The 22,479-nt window shown below is 39.6% G+C and overlaps 1 protein-coding gene across 1 annotated transcript in view; it reads left to right on the forward strand.

The window, feature by feature from the left end:
* PRELID2 (PRELI domain containing 2) overlaps positions 1–22,479 on the forward strand; it is a 1,077,378-nt gene that overhangs the window by 1,039,026 nt on the left and 15,873 nt on the right. The window lies entirely within an intron of this gene.

A 22,479-nucleotide genomic window follows, 5' to 3' on the forward strand; every position in this document is an offset into this window, starting at 1 on the left:
ATGATATTCCATATGACATTTATATCTCCTATTTTCTTGCCTTAATAGCATTATTTTTAAAACTTCATGTCAAAACCCATGGCTTATGCATCTTTATGTGCTTATTGCAGTGCTCAGTATAGAGCAGTTGCTCCAAAGTGTTTTATTATTGTTATTAATTGCAATGATAATTATACTCACTTATTTCCAGATTTTACTCGGGACTCATTTTGTTTTGTGGGATAGAATTAACCGCTGGTATAAAGAACCATTGTTATGACCCTCAGAGACTTCCTAGTAATGGACCCTTGTTTTCATTTTTGCATGTCTAGGTTCAAGAATGAACCTGTACTAGGAGGCGTTCATTTGGGAGGCTGAGGGCGGTGCATGAATATTCAGTACTGTCGTGTACACCATAGACATACTGTCATGATTGATGATGTGTTCTTGCTCCAGTTTGAGGTGGTTCCTGGTGCATATTCAGACTGGTCCAGCCTCTTTAAACTTGAACTTGAAGGGAGTAGTTGAACTTCCAGAAGATGTTATGTCACCTTCACTCACTCAGACATTATTGCACATTTTCCTGCTATATTGCAATTTATGCATTTGTAAAAACTCCCATGTTCTACAGCATTGCACTCTAAAAATAGTGGAACTGATGAGAAAAGTAATTTCATTGCCATGTTTCTTACTGAGTTGACTTCTTGTGCATCCTTTAAACTCTGTATGATAATAATAGTAATAATAAATTGAATTTTTTAATAATACAGATATATTAACTAGAAGAATGGGATTTTTTTGAGAGAGAGGGATAACATTTAGCTGAAGTAGGGTTCAAAGTTCATGTTCCCTATCATCAAATTGATTGCAAATGTTCATTTATAAAAACCATTCTTGTAGGCCATATAAAAACAGGTGGTGGGCTGGATTTGGCTTGTAGGGTATAGCTAACCCCTACTTCAGATAAATATTATTTCATTAACTAAAGTGGGTCTGTATTTGACGCATCAGTTAATCTGATGAACCTAATAATGACTTTTAATTGCACAGTGGTTATGTACATTCTGATCCTCTGAGATACATAGAGTGAAATTTTTTTTCCCATTTTATTAATGAGAAATGACTTGAAAGATAAGCATACCCGATATGTGGTAACTGCTTTCCCTGCTTCCTTCCTCTTACAAATATATATTGAGCACCTGCTTTGCACTAGGCACTGCGTTAAGTGCGGGCTAAATGTGTTTCTTCAAGGTCACAGAACTAGCAAAGCGTGGAGTCTGGACTCAAATCCACATCTTTTGTCAAGAAGAGTTCCCTCTTGCCACTTTACTATGCAGCCCTCAGATGAATGAGGTGAAATCCTTGCCTACCTAGCATCACAAACTTCACTTATACTTTTGTTCATTAGATGAATTTGTGTCGTGGTTACTCCCTTTGGATTTTGTTAGGTCTATTTGGTTGCAAGTAACAGAAACCACTTCAGGCTAGCTCCTTGTAAGTGTACAAGGGTGGTGAGGCTGGCAGGCTTCAGAAAGGTCTTTACTGGGAACTGAACACTGCCAGGAACCCAAGTGGTATTCCTTCTTCAGCTCTTGTCTGTAAGACTATATGTCTGTTTTATTCCACTCTTTTTGTGTAGTCTGGTTTTCTCTGCTCCCCAGGCCATATAATGGAACATGGGCCTCCACTGTCAAGCATACATATTATATATTGATAGAATTCTCACTAATAATAAAATAGCTTATTTTTTTTCTTTATTAATTCTTTAGGAAGGACTCTCATTGGCCTCCCATAGCTCAGGCACCACCAGGAAGATGGAAGTCAGGTTGTCCAGTTATGGCTCATCCTCTGCCATGACCACATGGACCAGGGTTAGGGGGACACTTTTCAGGGGAAGGGGTTGTGGGGCGGATGTATACTCCCCAACATTTCTAGCATGATCCCACATTTGATTCTATGTTCCTTGATGGCAGAGAGGTGGTTTTATTCACCTTAATTCTTATTCCCTCCTCCCAACCTGTAGTACCTTGAACAGAATTCCATCCATTCGTGTGGGAATGAGTAGAAAGGAAATGCCCAGGGAGGTTCACAGTTGGTTTCTGATGAATATTATCTGGAAATAATTAGGTGACTTCAACTTCTTAAAGTGATTCCTTTTTATTCTCATTTATTATGCTCAGAAGTAAGAATATATTTTTCCTGCTAGCTTTTGCCTTTTCTGACTTACTTTTTCTTTTTGAAGAGCCCACGTTTAATTAGCTTTTTGATTTTAGGAGCCATTTATGCTTAAGTGTCTTTTTTCTTTTATCCAAGTGGTCATGTTTTCCAGTATCAGCCTGACTTCCTGATAAACCCTCACAGCTGAGCCTGCATAAATGGTTTCTGTGGAAGTCACCGTAAGAGTGTTTTAGGTGACTTTATTTTCACTTTAGGACTTATCCCTGAGTCTGTTGAGTAGTAGTAATGATGGGATCTGATATCTATTTTTTCCAGAAAAATCAAAACTAGGTACTCACAAACTTTTTATTTTTATGTTTGTAAATTAAAAGCTGGCTTTAGCTATGGATCCCCAAGCTGAGGTCATATGTATTCTGTGCCTCTGAGGACTGGCTCAATTGCTTTTTTCTCCCTTCGCCACTCTTAAAAGGAGGTAACTTGGAATTTGGGAGCCTTTGTGTCACAAATGCTGACTTTTCACACACCAGTCAGACCCCTCCTTCCTCCTGGAGTGGAAATCTGTGGGCAGGAGAACTGGGATTTCCCTTTGGCAGTCAAGTTGACAGATGTATCCTTGAAACAGAAGTGGTTCTGAACTTACAGCCCTCTGGACTCGCTCTCCTCACCTTTGTGACCCAGCACAAATCACTCTGGCCCTCCCTATTGTCAGCTTAATTATCTGCAAAATGGGGATTTTAATGTGTTCCCACAGATACATGTGAAACTAAGTTTGATAGCTTTCTGTAAGTTGGTAAACACAGGACAAATATACAAAATATGTTTTAGTTTTCAAGAATTAAAACTCACTGTCACATACTTCTTTAACATATTTTCTTTTTATGGTTATATATTTTTTATCCCCCTCAAATTCATGTAAACTTATATAGGCTAGACAACTAGATTTTAGGTTTAACTCTACCAGCACTTTTTGAGTGTCACCTATGTGCCAGGCATTGGGTAGAATGCTGGAGACACAAGTAAGAATTAAGACGTAATTCTTAATATAGAGATTGTGCCTTAAGCAGCTTTACTTCTGGGACATCTAGCTCAGGGCAGAAAGCAGGACAGACAATGAATAAACATCTGCTGATGCAGAAAATTTATCGAGCCTTGCTTGGTGTTCAGTGCCAGCACTGTGATCACTGCTGAGAAGCATATTAAAATAACAGCTAGTGCTTATAAGAGCTTAGTAGATGCCAAGCACTGTCCTTGGCATGCATTACCTTATCTGATTTTCTGGACAACATAATGAGATAGGAATTGTTATTTTCATTTTATGCATAGGGAAACTGAGGTCCCAAATGGCAAAGCAGTTTTCTCAAGGTCACAGGATTAGTAAGTGGTGAACCTGAGATTTGAACCCAAGCCTGTCTGACCCCAGAGTGCTCTTGATCTCTGCAGCACAGAGCTGCATCCATGATCAATGCACTTAAGCTACCTGCGTGGGGCAAGCTGTGTGTTCTTGATATAACCAGAGTAAGGCAATGTGATGCACAGTAACGACGGAGGAATGCAAGCGTAGGGAGCTCAGTTACAAGAGAGGAACTTGGAATGGGCCAGAGGAATGGGGCCATGCTACTTGAAACGGCCTTTGAGGGGCAAGTGAATGTCTTCCCTTCTGTTCGGAGGCCCCAGCCTCTATCGTCCACACTACAGCTGGCCTGAACTCCATGCAGCTCAACACTCTCAACAGTGCCATGCAGGTTGAGAGTATGTTAGCTGACGTTTCTCCCATTTTTATTGTAATGACATATCCTCTTTTCTGCTTTTTTATGTACTGCAGATTTATGAAAATACTTTTGTATTAAAAAATAGTATTAAAAATTTGTTTTTCATTGTGGCAAAATATACATAGCAAAAAATTTACCATTTTAACAATTTTTAAGTGTACAGTTCAGTGGCACTAAGTACATTCACATGTACTTAATGTGATGGTGATGCAGCTGTCACCATCATCTGTCTCCAGAACTTGGTTCCTCTTCCCAAACAGGAGCTCCTTAGCTGTTAAACAATCACTTCCCATCCCATTCACCTCCTAGCCCCTGACAACCACCGTTCTACTTTTTGTCTCTATGAACTTGGCTAGTTTAGTTATGTCATATAAGTGGACTAATACAGTATTTGTCTTTTTGTGACTGGTGTTATTTTACTTAGCATATGTTTTCAACGTTCATCTGTATTGTAGCATGTGTCAGAATTACCTTTCTTTTTAAGGCTAATATTTCATTGTTTGTATATATCACATTTTGTTTGTCTAGTCATCTGATATGATTTGGCTATATGTTCCCACCCAAATCTTACCTTGTATTGTAATAATCCCCATGTGTCAAACACGGGGATCAGGTGGAGATAACTGAATCATGGGGGCTGTTTCCCCCATACTGTTCTCATGGTGGTGAATAAGTCTCGTGAGATCTGATGGTTTTATAAATGGGAGTTCCCCTTCACAAGCTCTCTTGCCCGCTGCCATGTAAGACATGACTTGCTCCTCATTCACCTTCTGCCATGATTTTGAGGCCTCCCTAGCCATGTGGAACTGTGAGTCAATTAAACCTCTTTTCTTTATAAATTACCCAGTCTCAGGTATGTCTTTATTAGCAGTGTGAAAACAGACATAATCCATTGGTGGATTCTTTTTTTTTTTTTTTTTTTTATTATACTTTAAGTTCTAGGGTACATGTGCATAACGTGCAGGTTTGTTACATATGTATACTTGTGCCATGTTGCTGTGCTGCACCCATCAACTCGTCAGCACCCAACAACTCGTCATTTACATCAGGTATAACTCCCAATGCAATCCCTCCCCCCTCCCCCCTCCCCATGATAGGCCCCAGTGTGTGATGTCCCCCTTCCCGAGTCCAAGTGATCTCATTGTTCAGTTTCCACCTATGAGTGAGAACATGCGGTGTTTGGTTTTCTGTTCTTGTGATAGTTTGCTAAGAATGATGGTTTCCAGCTGCATCCATGTCCCTACAAAGGACACAAACTCATCCTTTTTTATGGCTGCATAGTATTCCATGGTGTATATGTGCCACATTTTCTTAATCCAGTCTGTCACTGATGGACATTTGGGTTGATTCCAAGTCTTTGCTATTGTGAATAGTGCTGCAATGAACATACGTGTGCATGTGTTTTTATAGCAGCAAGATTTATAATCCTTTGGGTATATCCCCAGTAATGGGATGGCTGGGTCATATGGTACATCTAGTTCTAGACCCTTGAGGAATCGCCATACTGTTTTCCATAATGGTTGAACTAGTTTACAATCCCACCAATAGTGTAGAAGTGTTCCTGTTTCTCCACATCCTCTCCAGCACCTGTTGTTTCCTGACTTTTTAATGATCGCCATTCTAACTGGTGTGAGATGGTATCTCATTGTGGTTTTGATTTGCATTTCTCTGATGACTGGTGATAATGCACATTCTTTCATGTGTCTGTTGGCTATATGAATGTCTTCTTTTGAGAAATGTCTGTTCATATCCTTTGCCCACTTTTTGATGGGGTTGTTTGTTTTTTTCTTGTAAATTTGTTTGAGTTCTTTGTAGGTTCTGGATATTAGCCCTTTGTCAGATGAGTGGATTGCAAAAATTTTCTCCCATTCTGTAGGTTGCCTGTTCACTCTGATGGTAGTTTCTTTTGCTGTGCAGAAGCTCTTTAGTTTAATGAGATCCCATTTGTCAATTTTGGCTTTTGCTGCCATTGCTTTTGGTGTTTTAGACATGAAGTCTTTGCCCATGCCTATGTCCTGAATGGTACTACCTAGGTTTTCCTCTAGGGTTTTTATGGTATTAGGTCTAACATTTAAGTCTCTAATCCATCTTGAATTAATTTTTGTATAAGGAGTAAGGAAAGGATCCAGTTTCAGCTTTCTACTTATGGCTAGCCAATTTTCCCAGCACCATTTATTAAATAGGGAATCCTTTCCCTATTTCTTGTTTCTCTCAGGTTTGTCAAAGATCAGATGGCTGTAGATGTGTGGTATTATTTCTGAGGACTCTGTTCTGTTCCATTGGTCTATATCTCTGTTTTGGTACCAGTACCATGCTGTTTTGGTTACTGTAGCCTTGTAGTATAGTTTGAAGTCAGGTAGCGTGATGCCTCCAGCTTTGTTCTTTTGACTTAGGATTGTCTTGGAGATGCGGGCTCTTTTTTGGTTCCATATGAACTTTAAAGCAGTTTTTTCCAATTCTGTGAAGAAAGTCATTGGTAGCTTGATGGGGATGGCACTGAATCTATAAATAACCTTGGGCAGTATGGCCATTTTCACGATATTGATTCTTCCTATCCATGAGCATGGTATGTTCTTCCATTTGTTTGTGTCCTCTTTTATTTCACTGAGCAGTGGTTTGTAGTTCTCCTTGAAGAGGTCCTTTACATCCCTTGTAAGTTGGATTCCTAGGTATTTTATTCTCTTTGAAGCAATTGTGAATGGAAGTTCATTCGTGATTTGGCTGCCACATGATTATCTCAATAGATACAGAAAAGGCTTTTGACAAAATTCAACAGCCCTTCATGCTAAAAACGCTCAATAAATTCGGTATTGATGGAACGTACCTCAAAATAATAAGAGCTATTTATGACAAACCCACAGCCAATATCATACTGAATGGGCAAAAACTGGAAACATTCCCTTTGAAAACTGGCACAAGACAGGGATGCCCTCTCTCACCACTCCTATTCAACATAGTGTTGGAAGTTCTGGCTAGGGCAATCAGGCAAGAGAAAGAAATCAAGGGTATTCAGTTAGGAAAAGAAGAAGTAAAATTGTCCCTGTTTGCAGATGACATGATTGTATATTTAGAAAACCCCATTGTCTCAGCCCAAAATCTCCTTAAGCTGATAAGAAACTTCAGCAAAGTCTCACGATACAAAATTAATGTGCAAAAATCACAAGCATTCTTATACACCATTAACATTGGTGGATTCTTGGGTTGCTTCTGCCTTTTGGCTATTGTGAATAATACTACTATAAACATGGGTGTATAATGTTCCTGCTTTAAATTCTTTTGGGTATATATATATATAGACCCAGAAGTGAAATTGCTGGATTAATTATATGTTTAATATTTTGAGGACCAATTTAAAGGTTTTTAAAATTTTTTAAGTTAATTTTTTGTTTTTAATTGACAAATTATAATTGTATATATTTATGGGATACAATGTGGCATTTTGAGATACACACACACACACACACACATATAATGTGGAATGATTAATTCAAGCTTACTAAAATATCCATCACCTCACATATTTAACATTTTTTGTGGTGAGATCATTTGGAGTTTACTCTTAGCAATTTTGAAATTTACAATATATGCTTATTAACTGTAGTCAACATGCTATACAATAGATCTCAAAAACTTATTCCTCCTGTCTAACTGAAACTTTATGCCTTTTGGCCAACATCTCCTCATTCTCTCTCACCTCCCCCAGCCTCTGATAACCACCATTCTACTCTCTACTTCTATGAGTTTAACTTTTTTAGATTTTACATATGAGGTATTTGTCCTTCTGTGCCTTATTTCACTTAACATAATATTCTCCAGGTTTATCCATGTTGTCACAAATGACAGAACTTGCTTCTTTTTAAGGCTGACTAGTACTCCACTGTGTACATATACCACATTTTCTTTGTGCATTCATCCATTGTTGAACACTTAGGTTGATTCCATATCTTGGCTATTGTGACTAATGCTGCAGTGAACATGAGGTGCAGCTGTCTCTTTGACATACTGATTCCAAATTCTTTGGATAAATACCCAGAAGTGGGATTGCTGGATCATATGGTAGTTCTATTTTGTGTTTTTTGAGGAACTTTCATATAGTTTTCCATAATGGGTAATTTACATTTCCACCAACAGTGTACAAGGGCATCCTTTTCTCCGATTCTTGCCAACACTTTTTATCTTTTATCTTTTTTATATCAGCCATTGTAACAAGTATGAGGTGATATCTGATTTTGGTTTTAATTTACATTTCTCTGATGATTGGCGCTGTTGAGCATTCTTTTTTTCATATACCTGTTGGCCATCTGTATGTTTTCTTGTGGGAAATAACTATCTGGTTCTTTGCCCATTTTTTAATTGGATTATTTGTTTCCTTGCTATTGAGTTGTTTGAATCCCTTGTATATTTTGGATATTAACCCCTTATCAGATGTATGATTTGTAGATATTTTCTTCCAATTTTCAGGTTGTCTCTTCACTCCATTAATTGTTTCCTTTGCTGTGCATAAGCTATTTAGTTTGATGCAATCTTATTTGTCTGTTTTTGCTTTTGTTCCCTGTGCTTTTGGGGTCAAATCCAAAAAATCGTTGCCTAGACCAATGTCATTGATTTTTTTCCCTTATGCTTCCTTCTAGTAATTATATAGTTTCAGTTCTTATGTTTAAGTCTTTAGTTCATTTTGAGTTGATTTTTGTATATGGTGTGAGATACAGGTCCAATTTTATTATTCTGTGTGGATATTCAGTTTTCCCAGCACCATTTATTGAAGAGACTGTTTCTTTCCCATTGTGCATTCTTGGCATCTTCCCTGAAAATCAATTGACTGTAAATGCTCTGGTTCATTTCTGGGCTCTCTAATCTGTTCCATTATTCAATGTGTCTGTTTTTATGCCAGTATTGTGCTGTTTTCATTACTATAGGTTTGTAATGTATTTTGAAATGGGGTAGTGTGATGCTTCCAGCTTTGTTCTTTTTACTCAAGATTACTTTGGTTATTTGAGGTCTTTTGTGGTTCCATGTAAATTTTAGAATTGTTTATTTTATTTTTTGTGGAAAATGTTGTTGGAATATTGATCTCCATCATTGCATTGAATCTGTAGATTGCTTTGGGTATTATGGATAAGTTAACAATATTAATTCTTTCAAGCTGTGATCATGGGGTATCTTTCCATTTATTTGTGCCTTCAGTTTTGTCCATGTTTTATGCTTTTCAGTGTAGAGATCTTTTACCACCTTGGTTCAATTTATTCCTAAGTATTTCTTTGGTAACTACTATAAATGAGATTGATTTTTAAATTTTTTTCAGAGAGTCTTTGTTAGTGTATAGAAATGATACTGATTTTTGTATGTTGATTTTTGTATCCTGCAACTTAACTGAATTCATTTATCAGTTCCATTTTTGGAGTCTCTATGGAGATATATATATATATATATATATATATATATAATCATGTTGTCAGCAAACAGATGGTTTTACTTCCTACTTTCTACGTGGATGCCTTTTATTTCTTTCTCTTGCCTAATTGCTCTAGCAAAACTCCCAGTATTATATTGAATAGAAGTGGCGAGAGTAGACCACTTCTTTTGAGATAGTTGTCTATCTGTGTGCGTGACAGCAATGGGGTATACCATGTCTGTGAATTTTTCTCAATTCTATACAGAAGAATGAATATATGCTGTCAGCCAGTGAGCACTGGTGGGTGTGCCATACAGTGTGTTCCTCAATCTGAGAGGCATTCACTCATCTCTTGACTGTGCCATAGTCTCTCTCAGCCTTGATTTCATGTGCTGGTGGATAATTTTGACCCATGGTGGCCAATAGAAGATAGTATATTGGAAGTGCCAAAAACATGCTGAAGACAAGTATTTGCTTATCTCAAGTCATGCTAAAATATGTAGTTATCTTTTAATATGCCTTGAGATAAGTAAGTACATTCAGAAAGCAGATCAAAAAGATAAAGTTCTGAAGGAAAATAGTGGTTGGTAGAAATCTGGGACACATGAAAGGCTTCATACACATTTCTACAGCTTTGGGAGATGGCCCAACCACTGTGTGAAGCAGAGCTGGAAGATAACCAGGCCAGAGTCAAGTCATGATCTCAGACCTCAGGGACCCAAAGAGAAGGAAACAGAGACATGACTGATGCTCTGCAGGTGCTCACCAGTTGAGGAGGGCTTTCCTTAGGTCGGTGTTTCTCAACCCTTTTTTCATTGTCAACCCCTTCAGGAGCCTTTTTAGACAATTTCCGCCTAATTATTCTTTTCACCATGAAATTTTAAGACCATAGATATACTGATTATTTGTTCATGCACTATATTATGTTCAATTTATACATAAAAAGTGAAGATAGCTGGGTGTGGCGGCTTGTGCCTAGAATCCCAGCACTTTGGGAGGCTGAGGTGGGAGGATCACTCGAGCTCAGGAGTTTGAGACCAGCATAGGCAACATAGGGAGATCTCATCTCTACAGAAAACCAAAACAATTGGCTGGACATGGTGGTGTGTGCCTATAATCCAGGCTGCTCTGGAGGCTGAGGGTGAGAAGATTGCTTGAGCCAGGAGGTAAAGGCTGCAGTGAACTGTGATGGCACCACTGCACTTCATTCAGCCTGGGTGACAGTGAGACCCTATGTCAAAAAACAAACAACAAAAAAAGTAGCCTCTTTTCAGTATTGCCCTGCTGAGACAGTGTGGCATTTACTATTTTGGGCATACTATTTAGGGAGCTTTCATCTCTACCCCTCTAAATTGAAGTGAAAAAATTGCTAGCTCCCCACTCCCAAAAAATCTCAAACCAAAAATTTCCAAACGCAAATCAAAAGAACGTTTTGGTGAACCCCCACATATTTGCTTACAAATTCCACAGTTTGCTTCTCTGGGGAGGCTTAGGAGATAACATGGGTGATAAAAGTCTTGTTATGCAAGCATTCTTTTTTTAGCCCAGTTTGTCTGAATCTTTAGAGAGTACTACAAGTGCTGTGGAAATGCAGAGCTGTCTTTATGCAATCGCATAGACGTGGTTTTTTGTTTTTTGTTTTTTTTTTTTTGAGTTTGTGAAATACATTTTCAATGTGTGATGAAATAATTTGTTATTTCAGCCACTCTCCTGGCAAGGCCCCATTATTAGTTCCATCATTATTCTTATTGTGTTGATCAGGAGGCTGAAGCAGAGAAAAATTGAATTCAACAGTGTGTGAAATATTTGTCACTGAAACAATGCGGGCAAGTCAAACAATTTGAATATCGCTTTGAGGAAGGTCTGGCCTAGACATGCTACAGCTAAAGAAATCAGAATATGCTGTTTCCTTGGGGTGTATGTTTGTTGTTTTAGCCTTATAGAAATCCATTTTAGTAGTGGGAGATAATTTCCTGGGACTCAAGGAAAAAGTGGAGATACTACATATGTAGTTCAAGTAAGGCATTTGAAAAACCTTGAGACATTTGGTGGCACTATTTTCGTAAACTAACTGTATGAGTTATTTATTGCTGTGTAGCAAATTGCCCCAACTTTGCAGCTTGAAACAACGTATATGTATTACCTCTGTTTCTGTAGATTAGGAGTCTAGGCACAGTTTAGTTGGATCTGTTTCAGGGTTTCACAAGGATGTAATCAAGGTTTTAGCTGGGGCTGTAAACTCATCTGAAGGCTCAATGGGGAAGCTTCATCTCCAAACTCACATGGTTGCTGGTAGGATTCAGTGGGCCTCCCTTGGTTCCTTGCCACATGGGCCTCTGTATAGATGATCTCAGAATGTGGCAGTGCGTGTGACAGCAGGAGATTGCTACCAAGGTGAAATATCAAGTTTTTTATGAACTAATTGAAGTGACATCCTTTTATTTTCTGTATTCTGTTCATTAGAAGAAAGTCACAGCCCACACTAAAAGGAAGGAGATTACACAGGGGCATAAATACCAGGAGGCACAGGTCACTAGGAGCCACATCAGAAGCTGCCTGCCACACTGACCTTATCCAACGTGTATGCTGAGTTGTAGGCAGAAGTGTTAAGTTCTTTTTGATACATACTGGGTATTGATGATAATGAGAGGTTGCTGAGGGTCAGCTGCATCCCTGAAACCTCATTAACAGTTTATGGAAATTTCTGTGACACATATATTGTGACATTTATTAGTCATTTATTTATAAGTAGGCACAAAATAGTTTACCTGTTCTGTAAGTTTGATTAAGTCTTCATCCTTTTGGGTGCTCTGACCATGAATTGCATGAACAGCTCCCTGAAGGCAGAGCAGACAATATTCCAAAGGCAGGATTCAGCTATTTTATAGAGAGCATCAGGTAACCAGAATCTTCTGATACAGTAGCTGGCCCTGGGACCATGTAGGCATAAACTGTGGGTGCCATTCCTAAAGTTGGAGGGTGAAGGGCTTGCTGGATAGAGACTTAGACCCTGATGGCACAAGGATGGGTGCGCGTTTAGAATTTTGAGCTAATCCACATATCTTAAGTTCCATTTATTGAGTTAATGACAGTCCGTTTCTAATATCCATTATGCTAGTTAACAAGCCATTACTTTTACCAGTGCAAATTTGCAATTTTAACATTCCTTGTGCTAATAATCAAAGCCTTTGGTGTCTGACTGAAGTTTCTGGAGCATGAGCTTGCTGATTAAAATGCCCACAGACAACCTCTGGCATGTGAGGCCTGCATGAGGGCATCTGGCTGTACCTAGTGTATAACTTGAACTAACACTCATGCTATCTTAGTATACATCATGTGCTGAAGTATTTTAAAGCAAATTATAGACATCTTAACAATCATATACCAAATATCAACTTCTGAACTAAAAGCATAGTATGCTGTGCCTTTAGAAAGATTGTTGAGTGTGAAACAAAGTTTTGTCTGTGTGTTTAACATAGGGATTGAGTATGAAACTTTAGAGAAAAGCTTCTCGGCCATTGATCAGGCTTTCTCACATTCCACAAGCCACACTTTTCTCTCTGACCCTTAACTTCCTCTCTCTAGAATGAAGTGATCATAAACCCTATTTTACGGGATTTTTAAAGGATGAAGTAAGGTTACATATGTGAAACATGCCTGGCACATAGTAAAACCTCAATCATTGTTAGCTTTAAGAGACGTTCTCTGCTAGGAACTATATTTTTATAGATAATACCTTTTAAATACAAACATTTTAGATATACAGTGGTACAGGGCAAGTTTATGGTGTTTCTCTTAAAAATGATATATTTTTATCATTTTCTTGAATTATAAAAGTATTAAATATTCATTATCAATTTTTAATTAAAGTGCAATTAAGATAAAATCATTCATAATTCTAATACTCAGTGTGTTCACAGTTAACATTTTGATGTAGATCTTTTTATATGTCTGTTCATGTCTGCATATGTATGTATATGCATTTGTTTTTTAAAACCAAAGTTGGGATTATTTAGCCCAACTATTTCATTTGTGGACATATTATAAACATTTTTTCTGTGTCATTACATATTCTTTGAAAACATGATTTTTGATGCCAGCATAATATTCCATCGGCATAATAGCTGTTGTTGGTTTCTATTTTTCTTCACTATTATGAGTAATATTGGAATACATTTTTGAATATAAATGCTGTATAAATGTTTGTGCACATTTCTTGTTGCCTTCTGAGATAAGACCTTTCATGCTTATTGCCAGATTTTCTCCCAAGAGAATTCTGCAAATTTGGCGCTGGGTATCATCCATATTCTTGCTGTATAACTTGAATGAAGGACTTCTTAGAACTTTCATTTATCATTAAGAAATTAGGCTAATCTCACTTCATAAAATTGTTGAGAAGAAAACAAAATTGTAAGGTCTTGTCTTCTGATATCTACTTTGAAGGCTACTGAAAGTTAATGATTCTACCATTAACTAGTTGTTTGATCTTTGTTTCCCTCCATTAATTTTTTTCTTTCGTTTCCTTTTCTTTCCTTTCCTTTCTTTTCCTTTCCTTTCCTTTCCTTTCCTTTCCTTTCCTTTCCTTTCCTTTCCTTTCCTTTCCTTTCCTTTCCTTTCCTTTCCTTTCCTTTTCCTTTTTCTTTTCTTTTCCTTTTCTTTTTCTTTTGTTTTCCTTTTTTTTCCTTTTCTTTTTCTTTTTCTTTTTTTTTCTTGTTCTTTTTTAGCTCACCACAACCTCCGCCTTTCAGGTTCAAACAATTCTTGTGCCTCAGCCTCCCAAGTAACTGAGACTACAGGCATGTACCACCATGCCTGGCTAATTTTTTTGTGTTTTTAGTAAAGACCAGGTTTTGCCATATTGGCCAGGCAGGTCTCGGACCTATGGCCTCAAGTGATCTGCCCACCTCGGCCTCCCAAAATGCTGGGATTACAGGTGTGAGCCACCATGCCCCAGCCCCGCTCCAAGCCTTTCATACATCCTACCTTGGACCAATTGCTCTGAGGTGCTCAAATCTTTATCTGTGAACTTACTGTTCAGGGTAAGTTACATACAAGGGTACTCGCAACTCTAAAAAACAGTGGACATTTCAAAATTCAATAATTCTGAGATAGAGGAAAAGAGCAAATAAAACTGTCATTGGAAAGAGTAAGAAGTCACAAGTGTGATAGAAGAACAGGGTGTGATAGTATACTGACTGTACATTGGAGACTTGCATTTCCTGCTTGTTCATGTGAATCCTTTCAAGATTCTTTGTTACTTGACCCACATGAAAAAACTGATGAAATGTTTTTTTCCCTGTTCCAGAGGGTTTATTTCCCAGTTCAAATTTACCTCTGTTGATACTTTTTAATCCCACCCTTGAGTGCTCAGATAGATTGATTTAGTTGATATTTATTCATTAGCTGTCCTGAGAATATTACCAAGAATTCTGATTTTTAACAGTTTATTTCTAGACCAGGTAAATCATAGTAGCTGCTGTCTTCTTACACATCTCCCTCTCCATCAGCCCTGCTACTACTGTTACCTCTAGAGTTTTCGTCTGATGAAACATAGCTTTTGCAGGGAAAACAGCTTCGTGGAAATGAGTATTCTGCAAATGATACAGTTTTTTGTTCCTTCTGCTGAGTTTAAATCAATGCCTTTACCTTGACTGTGAAACCTGGGAATCCAAAATCCCTTGATGGCTCATTTGAATTCATCCTCGTTGTAATAGACTTTGCTCAGTGGTAAGCTTTTGGGAATTCTTGGTTGATTTACCAGCTGAAATTCTGGGACGTTACCTTCTATGAAACTAGATGAAATCTCAGAAGTCAAGCTCTTGCCTGAAATGACAGTAAGTGGTTTCCTGAGCTCCAGATGTGTTGGTGCATAGTGATGGGAGAAAGTGCCTCTCCACACAGTGTGGTGGGGAGCCTGTCAACCCAGCCAGGAGTCAGGAGACCTGGGCTCTGGCCCTGTCTTGGCGGCTCTCTAAGGGCTGTGTTGCTTGGACTACTTGCTCTGAGGTTCACTAACATTTTCCATAAAATCAGACTGAACTGGGTAGGTCATTTTCAATTAGGCCATTGTATGACTTAAAAAATTTTTTTCTCTCCCTTCCTTCAATGTCTGACCAAGATTTTTCTGTCTCACAAGTAGTCTTTAAACCCTGCATCAAAATGCAGTAGTTTAAGCTAACTAGGGATCTAAGAGCATCAGAGGTAATTCATTTAGCAAGTTTGTAGTCAAGGGTTGAGATGGCAATAAAATATTTAAAAATAAGAAATATAATTTTATCAAATGCTAATTAGCAGAAGGCATGGTAAGCGTGTGGTAGGGTTGTTACAATTTCATTTTATAATTTGATTCACATAAATATGTTGGCTTATATTTAATCTATGCCTTCTATAAACACAGCCTTTGGAAACTTTGGGGAAGACCAGATATAAGAGTAGCTGTAATTATTGAGTGTTTACCATGAGCCAAGTGCTACATTGTTCTATGAACATTTAGTTTTCCCAGTTACCTTCTGAAAGAGAGACTGTGGTTACTCCCACTTTTCTGTTTTACAGATGAAGAAATATAGGCGCACAAAGGTTCAATTCCATGCACAAAGTCATCAGCCAGTAAGTGGCAGAGCTGGAATTTGAATCCAGGTGGTCTGACCTCAGAGCTCATCCTCTCAACTGCCATTTACTTTGATTCCCTCACAGGGAGGTCTGAGTCCCAAAGAGTTCAGGTGAAGGAGACAAGACAAATGCATGACTTGTCTCCATGAGCACTGGGTGTACATATGACATTGAAGTAGATACTTGTTAGACTATAGGGAAAAATGTTCTCATCTTCAAAACACTTAATATGATACCTGCTTTCTTAGTGTTCCTCTACTCTCACACCCATTAGTTCCTCTAATGTCTCCAAAGAGATTTGGGAGCTGTGTTCTCTCTACTATTCTTCCAATATTGGTTGGGATTTCCAACCAATCTATTAGTTTTCTGAACCTGTTATCTCACTCGTTTGTACTAAATTCAAAGACAAAGACAAAGACAATGAGAAAATAGGAATTTGTGGCCACTATAAATCTTCATGTACCTTGTATAAACCTAAGGCAGGCATAGAATTGAAAGCTGCAACAGCTCTGGCCAGGCTGCATTGAAATACCAAAACAAATTGTGTATTTGGGTGTGTGTGTATGTGTGTGTGTGTGTGTTTGTGTATAGCATATATATACATACATATATAAAAATATAAATATAGGGGCTGCATCTGCACATTGTGTGGACTAAGTGCCTCTAGGAACACATCTGTTGTAAATCAAAGGCGTCATTACTTACACCTTGGGCTTGGACTTTTCTAGGCTCTTTGTGTTAAATTAAACCTTTTAATTTGACCAAAAAGACCAGGAAAATGTCATTCAGACATATCAGCTGAGGGACTAATACAGAATTCTGGGTAGAGCTCCTTGAATTGTAAAGGTGATTTCATTTAAGGATACATCTACTAGTTTAGCAACAGCTGTGTCCTTAAGCCCTGCAGCATGCTACTTCAATGCTCCTTGAGCTCTCTGAGGTATCCAGCTGTTCCCCTGGAGCCTTCTCCCTCCCTTTGTCTGTGGTGATTTCTCATCCCGGCTCCCCACTCTAAGATAGAATTTCATCCTCCCCGAAAGGCCCGTTTGGTTGTACCCACCCATAATGGGCAGCAGGCAGTGACCCAGGAAGGTGGTGGGGAGGAGGCTGCAGTGTCTGCCTGTTGTTAGGGAAAAAGGAAGCATTGTGTCTAGTGAAGCTGGGTTTGTTGGAGTGACGTTTCTTTGTCACTTTCAGTTTTTTTGAATTCCGTTTGCTGTATGGGATTTGACTCCTTTTTCCTTGGCTAGCTTCTTTCCTTAGATTCCAGCTCACCGTCTCTGAATTTCCAAAGGAAAATGATGGCTTTTTGAAAGTTAAGTAACTCCTTTGCTTCGGCCTCCCAAAGTGCTGGGATTACGGGAGTGAGCCAGCATGCCCGGCCCCCATTGTTGTTTTAAGAGACGAAGTCTCACCATGTTGCCCAGGCTGGTCACGAACTCCTGACCTCAGGTGATCCACCTGCTTCGGCCTCCCAGAGTGCTGGGATTACGGGAGTGAGCCAGCATGCCCGGCCCCTGTTGTTGTCTTAAGAGACGAGGTCTCACCATGTTGCCAGGGCTGGTCTTGAACTCCTGACCTCAGGTGATCCACCTGCATTGGCCTCCCAAAGTGCTGGGATCACAGGAGTGAGCCAGCATGCCCGGCCCCTGTTGTTGTTTTAAGAGATGAGGTCTCACCATGTTGCTCAGGCTGGTCTCGAACTCCTGACCTCAAGTGATCCACCTGCTTCGGCCTCCCAAAGTGCTGGGATTACAGGAGTGAGCCAGCACACCCGGCCCCCCATTGTTGTCTTAAGAGACGAGGTCTCACCATGTTGCCCAGGCTGGTCTCAAACTCCTGGGCTCAAGCTAGTTGTTATTAACATTACTTTAAAAGCAAAATACAAGATAGTTAAAAACAATAACTTATTTTTCCCATTATGACATTATAAACAAATGTTTAGTGGTTATGATGAGCCTGTCTTTGGAATCAACCCAATGTGGATTTAAATCGGAGTGCCCTGCCTCATAGAGTCTGGATGAACTTAACCTCTCTCTGGGTGAAATATGAATAATACTGTCTATCTTATGAGTATGAGAGTGAAGGAGATATTATAAACAAGTACTTAAAATACTCTGGCACACAATAAATACTTTATAAATGATAACTGTTATCTTTTCATTTTGACCCAAATTGGCATATTTCCTTCTAGTCTCATATGCAAATTTTAAACACAGTCATAATTAAACAGTGTTAGTACAATTTCATTTCTTGCTTTTTCAAGTAATATTTTATAATAAATGCCGTTCACAGTAACTACATAAACTTGAAATTCATTTTAATAATTATATAATATTTCATTAAATAGTTATATAATAATTTATATCACCCTTTAGTGTTGAGCATTCAGGTTATTTTCACTTTTACCATTATAAATGACACCATGTGAAACAACTTTATATACATATAACCTTTCATATTTTTGTACCATTACCTTAGAAAAGATTGCCTGAAGCACTCTTAACTGTATGTGACTACTTTCTTGATCCTTTGAATGTGTTTTTTTCTCTCTCTCACTGAAAGATAGGCTTCTGTTTAAGGCTTACCACTTTATCCTTAGTACCTAGCACATCATCAATGCTCAATAAATATCTCTTGAATTAATGGACAAATGAACATATTATAATATTATTTTCCAAAAGTGGTTAGGCTTTATGTTTTCATTCTATTATCTTTTAACAACACTCTTACAAGCAGAGGTGCTTTCTATAAGACACAAGGGTAATCAGAAAGGTAACAGCAACAGGTAATATTTTTTGAGTATTTTCTATGCCCCGGGCATCAATCATCCTGAGTGTGTTGCATGTATTACCTCATCCAATTTGCTTAGCATCCACCATACAATTCACTATGGTGAGTACTATTGTTACAGGATCTTAGGGGTATCACTTTTCTGGCTGGAAACCTGTGGCTGGTGACACCTTTGCCTGAGTTTTGCTTGGGCCTGCTGGGCTCATTCCACCCACTCGGCCTGGCAGGCTGTGCTCAGTTCACACTACTGCCCTGGCTTCCACGCCTCCAAGGGAGACTGTGAATCAGGCGTGGAGCAGCAAGGGGTGTGTGAGCAGGCGTGGAGTACAGCCACTAAGCAGTTGGACACACCAGCTGCTGCCATGGGGCAGGCAGTTCTAGGTGCTGGCATGGGTGCCAGTTCTCTGCAAAGCTGTGGCTGGGCCAGGCACAAGCAGCTTCCCCGGTTGGCACTGTTTATGTTATAACTGTTTCAGCTTGGTGGGTAGTGAGTTCTTGTTCTGTGATCAGGGAGAATGAGATACACAGACAAGTGGAGGGTGAATAAGTCAAAAAGGAGCTTTACTGAGTGATAGAACGGCTTAGAGGGAACTCACAGTGTGTAGCCCCTTTCCACAGCCAGGGTGTCCCATAGAGTGTTCAGTCCCTAGCAGAGTGGAGACCCTGGAGTGGGAAGCTCCTCTCTGCAGGCAGATCGTCCAGTCGTCCCTGTAGCTCTCAGCAGAGAGGAGGCTCTGGAGTGGGTTGCTCCCCTCTGCAGCTGATACTCCTATTTCTACATCTCTCAGCAGAGAGGAGGCCCTGGAGTGGGTAGCTCTTCTCTATGGCTGGTTGTCCCAACATCTGCTCAGCTCTGATTGAGCCTGGGTCTTTTATGGGCCTCAGAGGGGAGAAAGTGTGCACTGGTTGGTCCATGGGTGGCCACAGGCAGGCCCAGAAAAGGCCCACAAATTCCCACTCTGGTGGAACTGGCAACCCCGCCCCCAGCCTTCAGACCCTCCCTGGCCTGAAGATGGGGCTTCATCGGGGACCTGCTCCCTTCCGTCCAGGAACCTGTCTGCCTCCTGCTGCCATTCGTGGCGTTCAGGTTCGGCCCTGATGTTGCTCTGAGATTGGAGCAGGTCCTGACAGCTGAGAGAAGCCAAGCAGCAGGGACAGGCACTTCCAAGCCTGCGAATGCACGGGGGCCCTTCCCACCTCCCGGCCCCCAAGAGTATAGGGATGCCTTGGTTTGCAGCACGCTTTGGGTGGTTGCAGCTGTGCCCATGGGGGCAGAGTTTCTGCCTGCTCCGTGGAGCAGGAGGCCTGGGTCTGCAGCTGCAGCTTGGGCAGCTGTAGCTGCACCCAGACAGGTGGGGCTCCTGCCAGCTTCATGGAGCATGCAGCCCTGGCCGTGCCTCCCTGTTGCAGCCAGCAGTGATGGCAGTGGCGCGCCATTTGCAGCAGCTGCTGCCATCACTATCATTACCATTTTATAGATGAGGAGGCATAGAGAAGTGAGTTGACTTGCCCAACATCACACAGGTGGTGAGTGATAGAATCCAGATTTAAACTAGGCAGTGGGACTAAGACTGAGCACATAATTACTAGGCTGCATGACTTTAAGGTACTGAAAATTTCCTCTCATGCTAGGTGCCATGGCTCATGCATGCCTGTAATCCCACCTACTCAAGAGGCTGAGGTGGGAGGATTGCTTGAGCCCAGGAGTTCAGGCTTCTGTGAGCTGTGATTGCACTGCTGCACTCCAGCCTGGGTGATAGAGTGTGAGACCCCATCTTTAAAACAAAAAAGGAAATTCCTCCTAATTTTACTTTTCCAGCAGCTCACTTCTTTACTTCATCCACTGTAACAAACTGTTTTCTCGAGAACCTGAATTTGTTGGCCAAATTCCATATAAGATGTGAATCAGAGCTGTCCCTCAGTCTTGGGAATTTTGCATCAGTCTCCAAAGGAGAGCCAGAATTGCTTACAGCACTTGGTTTTTTAAAGCAATCCCACCCTTGCAGTTGACCAACTGAAGGATTTGTGAATTTTTTTAAAATACAAGCCTTAATTTTTTTATTGAAGGGAAGAATTTTATTAGATTGTTTAACATTAAAGACAGATGGTAGATTTGGAACATCATCCATGTGGGAGATACTAATCCATGCAGGGATATCTCAACCAAATCATACAAAGAGTATCCTAGGGATTAACCAAGAACACTCCCCACTTAGTTAGCAACTGAAATCGTAGAGCAACTTTTAAGACATATCAACATTATTACATCTATTTCTTCAGTGTCTCCTTCTCCTTACCAGTTTATTACAGGGTTTGGGAGCTTTAAAGAGCCTTTGTATATACAGTAGTCCCTCTTATCTTTGGTGGATATATTCCAAGACCCCCAGTGGATGCCTGAAACCGTGGATAGTACGAAACTCTACATACACTATGTACAAATTTCTTTTTCCTTCTTCACAGTTTCATGGATGGAAGGCTTGTTCTTACCATAGATCTTAGCAACCTCAGCATATGATTTTTTAAATTTCTTTCTTCATTTGAGGACTTTCACCTTTTCACTTACAGGAAACATGTTGTGGCTTCTCTTCAACATATCTGAATTGCCAGCATCACTACTTTTGCACTTTGGGGCCCTTTTGAAGTAAAATAAGGGTTACTTGAACACAGGCACAGTGATACTGCAACGGTTGATTTGATAGCTGAGAGCGCTACAGAGTGACTAATGGGCCAGTAGTGTCTACAGTGTGGATATGCTGGACAAAGAAATTATTCATATGCCAGGACAGAAGGTTTCATCACACTTCTCAGAATGTCATGCACTTAAAAACTTATGAATTTTTTATTTCTGGAAACTTCCACTTAATATTTTCGGACCAAAGTTGACTGTGGGTAACTGAAACTGTGGAAAACAAAACTACAGATAAGGGGTGACTATTTATAAGCACTGCAGACACTTTTTTTCTTTGCAAATAGTTGACTTAAAAACAGCAGATGGTTTATTTTTAGGCTATTATCTGCTTATAGAGATTTTATTTTTTAATCATTTAGTAGCTTTCCTGTATGTAGCTTTTTTTTCTGATTACTTTTTTTAATTTGTAGTGTTAAATGTGTGGAATTAAAACACAAATATCACTTCCTAAACTTGCCATGGACTTGCTGTTCCTTCACTCCACAGGTAATGCAAAGGACGAGGAGTGAAGTCAAGCTATCATATTTATGTTGCTCTTGTTAATGACAGCACTCTGGCTAACCTTGTACTTCATTCACCCACTGCGGGTTTTGTCCCCAAGAAATGATGACCATATTCAGTACTGAAAGGCTTTTAGTGGGAAGTGAAGGGCCCTCCATGTTGGCATTACACAATGGAATTCTAATAGGCAAATATTGTGTTAAAGCAGAAATGCTTCCCTGTGGAATGTTTCTCTTCTGGCTTCTCCAGAGTGCACGAGGGAGCTTCACTTAGTGTCAGCAGAAAACAAAATTCACTTGGATACATTGGGAGGTGCTTTTTTTCTTCTGGTAATTTCAAGAACTATATGTCTACTGCCTCTTCTATATTAATAAAATTAAAACCACACAGATATAGATGGAAATGATTTTTCGATTGTAGGAAGGAATGTGCCTAAGCTGACATGTCATTTTTTTGGTAATTTGAGAAAACCCTATAAACACACCTTTTCAAGGAGATAGTATACAGAGAACTCAGAGTCACAAAAATCAGGGTGTGAAGCTGGATTATGCTACTTGTTGTTGTTGTTG

This window comes from Macaca thibetana, chromosome 6 (genome assembly GCF_024542745.1).
Source record: "Macaca thibetana thibetana isolate TM-01 chromosome 6, ASM2454274v1, whole genome shotgun sequence".
Lineage (NCBI taxonomy): Eukaryota > Metazoa > Chordata > Mammalia > Primates > Cercopithecidae > Macaca > Macaca thibetana.